Source organism: Oryzias latipes, chromosome 24 (assembly GCF_053564925.1).
Source record: "Oryzias latipes strain Hd-rR chromosome 24, Olatipes_Hd-rR_3.1".
NCBI lineage: Eukaryota > Metazoa > Chordata > Actinopteri > Beloniformes > Adrianichthyidae > Oryzias > Oryzias latipes.
In genome coordinates, this window is record NC_136260.1 from 5,399,592 (window position 1) to 5,407,408 (window position 7,817).

At 44.2% G+C, this 7,817-nt stretch overlaps 1 long non-coding RNA gene across 1 annotated transcript; it reads left to right on the forward strand.

The window, feature by feature from the left end:
- The first annotated feature begins 6,727 nt into the window (after nucleotides 1-6,727).
- Nucleotides 6,728-7,267, forward strand: LOC111947108 (uncharacterized). The gene is made up of 2 exons (XR_013654141.1): nucleotides 6,728-6,943; nucleotides 7,027-7,267. It is a non-coding gene; the product is annotated as an uncharacterized LOC111947108 (long non-coding RNA).
- The last annotated feature ends 550 nt before the right edge of the window (nucleotides 7,268-7,817 follow it).

Sequence of the window (7,817 nt, forward strand, 5' to 3'; positions counted from 1 at the left end):
CACATTTTACAAGGAAGGTGGGACCTGGGTCCATCTGTCCCCTACCCCTTCCCTGGTGGGGGGTGCGGGCCCCTTGGCGATGGCGGCCGTGTCCCTTGGGTGCCGGCTCCCTGGGCCCGGCGGTGCTCTCTCCGCACGGTGGGGGGGTTCATATTACACCTGAGCCGGGGGTGGGTCCTGGTCCTTGCCCCTGGGCGCTGGGCCCCGCCAAACTTCCAACATGGCCGAGCCTGGTCGGGCCATATTTATAACATCCCTTGTGGGCCGCCCTTTTTTCCCCGGGGTTCCCCCCTCCTGGGCGGGGGCGGCGGGCCCCTGCCTTGCTCCTACCTGGACCAACCGTGGGCCGGGTGGGTGGCTGCCTGGAGTGCGGAGCGGGTCTCCCTTGGGGGGTCCTGGCTCGTACCTGGGGTCGGGGCGGGGGGATGCCCGGAACTCCTGGGTGGTGGTGGGGTGCTCGTCTGGGGCTGTGGGCGTCCCTCTCCAGTGGGGCCCTGCGTTGGGCTCTTCCGGCGCGGCGGGGGGCTGCTTTCCTGGCTGGGCTGGGGCGGCGCTCTCTTTCCCTCTGCGCCTCCCTGCTCTCTGGCTCTGGGGGCCTCGCGGCGGTCCGGCTGGCCCTGGCCTGGGTGGCGGTCTTGGTCGCCCGGGGGGCGGTTGTTCCCTGCCTGTTCCCGTGTGGCGTTGGGGGAATTCCGGCTGCCGCTGCTGCTGCGGCGGGGGTATGGGTGTGGGGGTGGCTGGGCGCTCCTCCTCCTTCTTTTCACATTCCACCATCCATTTTAGAAGAACATAAACACTCACCTGAACACAGGTGTTAGCTCACCTTTGCACTAATAGTTTGCATGATTGAATGAATGAAAGATTTCACACTAGTTGGTTTAAAGGCATAGGTATGCGTTCGTGAACACTATCTGTTTTGTGTGCATGTTGACATGTGGACATTTTTGCGGCTAGCAGGTGTGTTGATAATATTTGAGTGTGTGTGAACAGGCCCCGCCCTTTTTGTACTACATTTGAACCGTACCGTAACGATAAACAACCAGTAAACCTGTCTGCTCTATGCTGCTTCATGGTCTTACCCCCCTTCCCCTCCTATTATCACCCTCCTACCCCCCCCTCTCTCTAACGTCCCTCTCTCTTCTTCCCCTCTTTCCTTTTCCGTCCGGTCCAACACCAAAGATTTTCAAACATGATTGAAATTAATAAATTTTGGCCTCAATTACAAAAGGGGTTTATTCAGACATACCTTTGGTTTGTCTGAAGATGAATAACCCCTCTTGTTAAAATAAAATATGTCCAACACAAGAGGCCCTCAGCTCTCATCTGTTTGCCTAGCTGTTGGACAGGACAAGTTAAAAAAAAAAAAATAAAATAAAAAAATAAAAATATAGCCTAAAAATATAAATATAAGACCTGCCAGTCGGAGCTTTTGTCTCCTGAAGCTGCGCTCACACTGCCCTCAGCAACGTATGTTCAATCAACCATTTCTCACATTCACACCTATGGACAATTTGGAGTAACCAATTAACCTATGAAGCATGTTTTTTGGATGGTTGGAGGAAGCCGGAGACCCCAGAGAAAACCCATGCATGCACAAGGAGAACATGCAAACTCCACACAGAAAGGTCCCGCATTGGTGTTCTGGTTCAGGTCCCCCAGCCGGGATTTGAACCGGGGGCCTGCTTGCTGTGAGGGAAGAGCGCTTATGAGTGCTAAAGACCATGTTTTGGGCTTTCCCATTCAAATCACGTTATTGCATCACTACGCAAGTTTTAAAGTCTATTTTCTGGCTTTAGGTACATAATGCGCAGCAACTGAACAAGCGTTGAAGGTTTAACCAGTTGAACTTTGACAAATCAGGGACTCAAGTTTGGTAGTGACTTTTGGTTACTATCCTTTTGTAATTCATAGAAGTGTCAATTTAAAACAGGGGCTGATACATGATACATTTGAAAATGCATCATGGAAGAGAAATTAATTATTGCTATTTGTGCCTGGCTGGAACTACGTGACACCAAGTCTTTCATATATCAGAATACTCTAAAGCACTTTGGGCCTTCTAGTAACATTAAGGTTACTAACATCTAACTTTCAGATATTCTTTTACCTTTGATCTTCATTATCATTTAAATCTTTTTTATTTTTGTTTTTTAATTATTATTTTTACCGTACACATATAGCAATATTTTTTTATTTCCAAAAAAGTATTCCTTGCTAAAGTATTTTTATTATAGTATTTTAATCCATTCTCTTAGTTTTTCTTTGATCTCTGTTTACTTTAAATGTCATTTCTCACACCTAAAACATTTTGTGTTGTAGAAGTTTACATGAAGGCAGTTATTGCAATCAAACATCCGTAACTGTCAGTGAGACTTATGAATGTGTCAACAGGTATTTACTAGCAGCTTCTCAGTGAGCTGCGAAAGCTTAAGAAAAGAAGGCAAAAGCTTTCAGAAGTCAGGGTTGTAAATTGTTGAGGAAGTAGATCAAATGTAAATAAAGTAATGAGTAAAATTCCAAAGGAGAAGAAAGTTTAATTGTGTCTCTTTAGAGATGTGAACAGTTGAAAGTCCTGGTCTCTGGACACAGCAGTGAATAGTTTCCAGCTTCCTGCACTCCTAAAAATACCAGGAAAAAAGAGGCTGCAGGGTTTGATGCTTAGGGTTGATTGGAAATGTTCAGAACACTGTGTAAAAACATCAGAGTATCACAAAAGTTAAAGGATTGAGGTGTATAATGTGTCTTACCCAGCATTTCTGTGGATGCAAATTGGTACAGCATGTTCAACAACAGTCGAAGGTTGATGCCTTCAGCAAAGTGAGGATGTTGGAGAGATTATCTTCCAGCTGTTTCACCTGTCATTATCGCCTCTTATCTAATGGATGCAGACACAGATATTAAAACTGAGAGGTATGTTACCCTGCAGGCGTAGGTAGATACTTTGGTAGTGCTCTCCTTGACGACAATCACAGTGTGGGAAGCCCAACACATGGCAAACTCAAGAGGGAGACATGCAAAGGCAGGACACGTCTGCTAATGATTTTGGGTGAAAACAATTCTGAGGATTTTTGTTATTGAGTGCTTCATGCAAGAGAGCAAAGCACAGTGAGAACAGGATCTGACAAGCTGAACCTCAGTCCTCAGCTCGCACACAAGCAGCTCCAAATCCCTGCAGCTCTTTTATCTCTTTGACTAATGATTTTCCCTCTTTGGATTATTGCCATGCTCTGATTAGCTGATTGGGAAATAATAAAGTGTTGACAGGCTTGTTAATTATCAAACAAAAAGAATGTTTGCACATCAATTTTTCTCTGTAATCCCCTCTTTAGCAGTATTCATCTCTCCAAGCTGTTTTTTGATTCTATATTGCACAGATCTAACATTGTTTGTATAAACATTTGTGTTATGACATGGGGAGCAACTTTTGCAGCTTTTATGCTAAGGTTTTGTTACGCCACATTGACTGAGTTTATCATAGCTGTCAAACAAATGATGAAAAAAAACTTAAAAAATGCTTTTAATACCTTTAGAAACTACAGTTTGGTGCAAAAAGCACATCTGAATACCAAATTTCAAATAAATACATATTTTTACGCATGATGATTGATTAGATCTGTTGAGATAGTTGTAAGGTGAGAATTGAAGGCCTCTTGTGTTGGACATATTTTACTGTTCCAATGGGGGTTTTGCATTTAATTTAATTGAAGTTAAAAAAAAGAAAGTCCACAATGTTCACTGAAATGACTTTAAACGTTCCAAATTAACATTAAAATTTATAAAAAAAGAAAAAAGAAAAAGAAAAAGAAAAAAGGGCTGGACAAAAATGATACCCATGACTTCACATTTTGTTGCACAACCGTTTGAGGCAATCACTGCAATGAAACGGTTTCTGTATTTGTCAATGAGCCTTCTCCACCTGTCCACAGGTATTTTGGTCCACTCCTCATGAGCAAACTGCTCCAGTTGTCTCAGGTTTGACGGGTGTCTTCTCCAAATGGCATGTTTCAGCTCCTTCCACTGACGTTCAATGGGATTCAGATCTGGGCTCATAGAAGGCCACTTCAGAATAGTCCAACGCTTTTCTCTCAGCCATTCTTGGGGGTTTTTGGCTGTGTGTTTTGGATCGTTGTCCTGTTGAAAGACCCCTGACCTGCGACTGAGACAAAGCATTTCTGACACTAGGCAGCACATTTCTACCCAGAATGCCTTGATAATCTGGAGATTTCATTTTACCTTGCACAACTTCAAGACACCCTGTGGCAGATGCAGTAAAGCAGCCCCAAAACAGAACTGAGCCTCCTCCATGTTTCACAATAGGGACAGTGTTCTTTTGGTTGGATGCTTCATTGTTGAGTCTACCAACATAGAGCTGATTTGCCTTACCAAACAGCTCCAGTTTTGGCTCATCTGTCCAAAGGACATTTTCCCAGAAGCTTTGTGGCTTGTTGTTACGTCCACAAACGTACAGGTCTAGGGCGGAGGTGTACGTAACAAACACACACAATGAATGCTTAAGAGTTTTATTGAACAAGGAGGAGGGGAGGTAGGGACTAAAGTTGGACCAAATGAATGAAAAAATATAACAGAACCCAGCCTGGCTATCGAAGCTCTAGAACGAAAACAAAAGACTCACTGTCTTATCTAGAAAGTGGTGATAAAACATACAAGGGGTGGAACTAAGGATGGCCCGTTTGACACGGGGCTTCGGCGCGCGGTTCACCTTCATAAAACAGAGTGTTTCGGCACAATGTTTCGAAGCGTGTGTCAACCAGCGCAGATCACGTGATTGATGACGTATGACGCGCCAAATGCATCACTCACCTGAACCAGGTTTCAGATCTCAGGTGTGTTTGATCAGAAGGGCGCGCTGTTGTCTATAAATACAGATGAATCCCAAACAACGTTTCCCGACCAGTTCTGTTGTTTCCCGTGTATCGTAAGAATCAACGTCATGGCACCCGGTAAAAAACGTTCTGTGGCTTGGGATCATTTCAACTTGATTTCTCCAAATAAGGTAATACACTATTAACGTTATTTTATTAGTAGCCATTGCTGATTATGTCAGTTTTATAGGTATGTCTGTCAGTTGAAAAGAATCATTTTTATTCTTTCCATTCCTTTTTTAGGTGCAATGTTTGATTTGCAAACATGAATTTGCATTTAATGATAGTACATCCTCCATGATGCGACATCTCAGCTCCGTTCATCATGTTGAAACTCCGCAGTCGGCAAATCAAGCCTTCAATCCACCTCATATTGGTAATATGAATATATCCAACTAATGGCACTGTAAATAAGAACTAAAACAGATAGCTCAGTGGAAAGATCAGTGACATGAGAATGCTGAGGTTCTGGGTTCGAGGCTCAGCTTCTACAATTAATATTTTTTTTTCTTCATATGTATATTTTGCAGTGTCAAGAAAGCAAGAACTTGATTCTGCATTGGTGGATATGATTGTAATGGATGCACAACCATTTTCAATTGTTGAAGAGAAAGGCTTCAAGGTAAGGTGGCTAATATTATATAGCATTTACATTATTTATGTTTTTGTGTACATAATAAGCTGTATTTTATTTGTCACTATTAGGCTTTTGTCAACCTTTTGGACCCATCCTACATAATTCCTAATAGGAAGGCCTTGAGGACAATGGTGGAGGAGAAGTACAAAGCCAAAAAGGAGAAGGCTTTAGATGTAGTTACCAGGGCCTCTGCTGTCAGCCTTACAGCAGACATGTGGACATCCATTAACATGGACGCTTACTTGGCTGTAACATGCCATTTTATCACCGAGGAGGTAGGTATCCCCTGCTTTGTGCAATGCTTTGGTTTATGTATCTTAGTTTGATTTTGTTCATTCTAAGTGGAGCTGGCCTCTGTGGTCTTGGGGGTTCTGAAGTTTCATTCATCAATATGGCCTCCCACTACCTAATATACATGATTTGTGAACATGTTGTAATCTTTCTTCCAGGTGACAGGCCTGGTTACAGACTGTGCTCCCAACATGGTTGCATATGCTAATACATTACTGCTTTGGCACATAATGTGTTTTGCACATATGCTTAATTTGGTGGTGAAAAAGTCCCTTGCCCAAACCCCTGAACTAGAGGATATCCGAAGTAAGGGGCGTAGGATTGTCGGTCTTTTTAAATCCAGCACCACAGCAAAGGAGAAGCTGTCAGAGATGCAGAGACAGCTGGCCAGGCCAGAGCACAAATTAATACAAGAGGTGAAACATTTTCTTTTTTTTTTATCTAAGATTTCACATGTTTTTGCAGTTGTTTATTGTGTTACTTTCTTCTCTCCTTTAAAACGTGCTTGCTGTCTTATCTTAGGTGGAAACAAGATGGAACAGCACATTTAATATGTTGGAAAGAGAGAGCCACTGGGGGCAGCTCTGGCCACCCTCCATACGGACCCTCATCCACTCACCTCAGAGGACTACCAGGCCATACACCACTGCTTGAGCATTCTTTCACCGTTTCAAGAGGCCACAGTTGAGCTTTCGACAGAAAAACAAGTGTCAGCATCCAAAGTCATTCCCATGGTCAAAATGCTGAAACATTACATCTCAAGCAGGTGTGGTCAGATCACACACCCACTTGGTGAAAAACTGGCCACTAACTTGAAGAACAATCTCCATGAGAGGTTTTCAGCTCTGGAGAAGGTCACTGCTCTGTCAATGGCAACCTTGTTGGACCCAAGGTTTAAAGAGCTGGGGTTCTGCAGCCAAGGCTCTGCCCACACGGCCATAGAGCGACTCACTAAAGAGTGTGCTGCAACAATGCAGGCGCTACTTCCAGAGGCACAGCCACAGTCGCCACCTAGAGAAGGTCCTTCAAGTCAGCAGGAAGATGGTGGTCTCTGGGCCCTGCTGGACAGGCATGTGGGGGTTCAACAGCAGGTGACCAGCACAACTGCCAGTGCAACAGTGGAGGTTCAGAGGTACAGTAAAGATTAGAATCCTCATCATAACTTCTGCTCATTTTAGACTGGTGCATGACAATAGGCTATTAATGTCCTTCTAGGTACTTAAAGGAACCTCACATCCCAAGGACTCAGGACCCACTGAGATACTGGGTTACCCACAAGGTTTTATACCCACATCTCTACAAGCTGGCAATGAAGTTTTTATGCACACCAGCTTCATCTGTGCCTTGTGAGAGGATCTTCTCCAAGGCTGGCGAAATCGTCAGCCAAAGACGAAACAGGCTGAAGCCCAGCACAGTGGAGAAAATTCTGTTTTTAAATAAAAATCTATAACATGTATCCCACCCAGTCATGTTAGACCCTGGTTCACAATCACTCATTCTCACTTTACACATGGCATTCACAATGTAACACAAGCACTTCCTCACAAATCTTCAAACATTGTCTTTGTTTTATTTCCACACTGAAGTGTTACAAGGGCAAGGGACTTAGTGGAGTAGATGATATATGTCCTGTCTGCCACCAGATGCCGCTGTTCTGTGTGGTTTCGAAGCCCCAAATGCTTCATTCATTTTTCTGGCACATTTACACGAAGCCCCATGAGAGCTTCATGGGGCTTCGATTCCCATCCCTAGGTGGAACCAACCAACTTACCTGGTGTGTCTAAAAGATAGTAAGCTGCATGAGGTGTACAGGGTACCCTGTCTTACCTGTTCACAAACCTCCCCCAATCTCCAACACAAAGAGCTGTTCAAATTCATCTGGGTCTGTGATCTAGAAGGAGCCCTCTTCTCCAGGGATTCACAGGAGCTTATATGCAGGCCTGGTGGCTGGCTCTGGGCCTGATTGTGCAGCTGGTCAGGTCTCCACCAGGTGTCTTCACTCAGCT